Source organism: Ciconia boyciana, chromosome 6 (assembly GCF_034638445.1).
Source record: "Ciconia boyciana chromosome 6, ASM3463844v1, whole genome shotgun sequence".
In the NCBI taxonomy this organism is placed as follows: Eukaryota; Metazoa; Chordata; class Aves; order Ciconiiformes; family Ciconiidae; genus Ciconia; species Ciconia boyciana.
In genome coordinates, this window is record NC_132939.1 from 72,602,420 (window position 1) to 72,605,134 (window position 2,715).

Below are 2,715 nucleotides of genomic sequence, written 5' to 3' on the forward strand. Positions count from 1 at the left end.
TCACTTTTTAACGGCTTTTTCTATGCCTACTTTTTTCCCTTTCCTGTCTTTATTTTTTCATTATTTATTGTCTTTCCTCAGTGCCCTCCATTTTTAAATTTTCTTTCTACATCTCCATTTTAGTTTGCTGTCCTTATTTTTTAATTTTTTCTTTTATTTCCCTAATCACCGTCACTTTTTAAATTTTCTATTTTTATCCCATTCAATGTCTTTATTTTGCTGTCTTTTATATTGTTTTATTGGGGCTTTTTTAGTGCCCTCGCTTTTTAAATTTTCTTTCTACATCTCTGTTTTAGCTTGCTGGCCTTATGTTTTAATTTTTCCCTTTATTTCCCAAATCCCCCTTGCTTTTCTAATGTCCTTTCTATGTCTACATTTATTCCCTTTGTTGTTTTTTAAAATTATTTCTTGTCTTTACTTAGTGCCTTTGCTTTATAAATTTTCTTTATACGTCCCCGTTTTAGTTCGCCGTCGCTATTTAATTTCTTGCCTTTTGCGGTAGACACCAGCGCGAATGGGACCTTGCCTGTTCTTGGCCGCGCCCGCCCAGGGCCGTTGCCTGGTTTTGCTGGGTGCCCGCCTGCCCGCCCAGGCCACTGCCTGTTTATGGCTGGCGCCTGCCCGCTCTAGGCCGTTGCCTGTTCTTGGCGGGCGCCCGCAAGCCCAGAGCTTTGCTTCTTCGGGGCGGGCGCCCGCCTGCCCAGGCAGTTTCCTGTTGCTGGCGGCCCCGACCGCCCAGGCTGCGGCCTGTTTGTTGCAGGCGCCCCACCCACCCGGGTTGTTTCCTGTTTGCGCTATGTGGGCCCACAGTGTGAGTACCTGTGATGCGGGTGCGCTAATCCCTTTCAGAGGGTGTCAGAGGGTCAGGCTTTTGTTCTACTTGGTGTCGCGTTGTTCTGTTTTGTGCATTTGTTGAAGATGTGAGTTTTGTGCGGGAGGAAGCCAGCTATCTGAGTGGTTTGGGGATAAGGTGGGGTACACATGTTTTTAGGTCATATCTTCTTTGCCAGGTGTTTTGAACTAATTGTATCTGATTTTCCTAGTGACTCCAGCGGGGGTTTGGGGCACACCGATGGCGGGCGCTGTCGCCAAAAGGCAAAGCAGGGTCGTAGCAGAGTTTTCCATTTCTGGGGATGGGCTCAGCCGTCTCCTGCACAAACTTCTGTCATGTAGCAATGGGGATGGTAGCTTTCTTTTGATTTCTTGAAGAACAAGAGGATGATGGAGCACGTTACAAGAGCATGATCTTTTTCGCTTCCTTTGGCAGTTCAGGCACCCAAGGCCAGGCCGCATTCAAGGAACAGCACAAGGATATCCGTGTCGACCATCAGCAGAGGAAGGAAGCTTCTTTTGGAGGCCGAGGCGATGAAGCAGAGTCCTTAATTGTTCTGTTTGATTTTCAGCATGGGTGCAGGGAGGGCCTGGGACATGCAAAACATGGTCCCGGACAGGGGAGCTGTCTATTACGTGGGAGGCTGTGAGAGCTATCGTGGACACCACCGGACCGGCATCCTGTAAGGGTGCTTTCACATGTTTTCTTGTTTAGAGGCCAACCTTGGCTTTGGGCTGTAAAATAAAGCCTGCCAGGCCGGTGCCAGCTTGGTGGCAGCATCTGCCCACGGCAGCACCAGCTCGGTGGTGGTGTCTGCCCGTGCCGGTGCCAGGTTGCTGGCTGTGTCTGGCTTGTGAGGGTTGGGGTAATTGGCCCCCTGTTCCCGATGGGCTCCAGCTGTGGCCCGGGGCAGCACAGGTGGGACCCATGAGGTGAGGATGGGGCTGAGCCCAGGGTTTAAAAAGGGCTGGGGCTGGGCCAAGGGTTTAAAAAGGGCTGAGGAGGGGGCTGGCCCTGCTGTGCCGAGGGGCTCTACGTGGGGAGGGGGCTGCCTAGGCATGCCTGCCTGCGGGAGCTGGCTGAAGAGTGAAAGGAAGGGGCTTCCCCAGGCAGCTGCCTCCAGCAAGGAGCAGCCGGTCCCCGCAGCCGGGAAGGATCCCTCCCAGCCGTCCCCGGCAGAGCGCACCACCGGCACGTGGTGCCGGGAGCTCGGTGCCCCCATGGGCCGCACACGTGAGCCGCCGTGTCTCTGGGAAGCCTCTTGGGAGAGGAGCATCGGGGCACCTGGGCGGGCGAGGCAGCCGGCACTGTGGAGGAGGAAGGGGCAGGGGCCGAGAGAGAAGCCCCGGGGCGCTGAAGGTCTCCCGGCGGTGGCAGGAGCTGCGGTGAGTCGCGCATCCCTCGCGTGCCTCCGGGCCCCTCTCTGCCGTGCTTCTCCAGACCTCTGCCTGCCTCCTTGCCTGTACCTGCCTCTGTCTCCCTTTCAGGCTGTTTGGGGAGCTTCTCCCCAAAGCTTTTTGCCCTTCTGCTAGCGCTGCCCTCCACACCGTCACCTTCTACGTTTCCTTTCTATGCCTCTCCCTTTCCAGCTCCCCACCTGCTCTTATTTCACTCTTCCCGCACTGCCTTCTTCCGCATTGCTGGGGAAAGTGGCATTTCGAGGCCTCCCTCTGCGCAGTGACCTGTCTCTCTTTGCAGTGACTCCCTCTGCTCTGCACCCTGTCTACTTTTTTCTAGGAAACTGTCCCTATTTTTCATTTTTTTTACTCTCATAATTCTTCTCTTTTTGAAATTTTGTTTCTAGGTGTACTCTTATCTTGTTTTCTGTCTCTCTTTTTTTTATTTTTTATTTTTTTCCTGTATCCTGTTGCTTTTAAAATTTT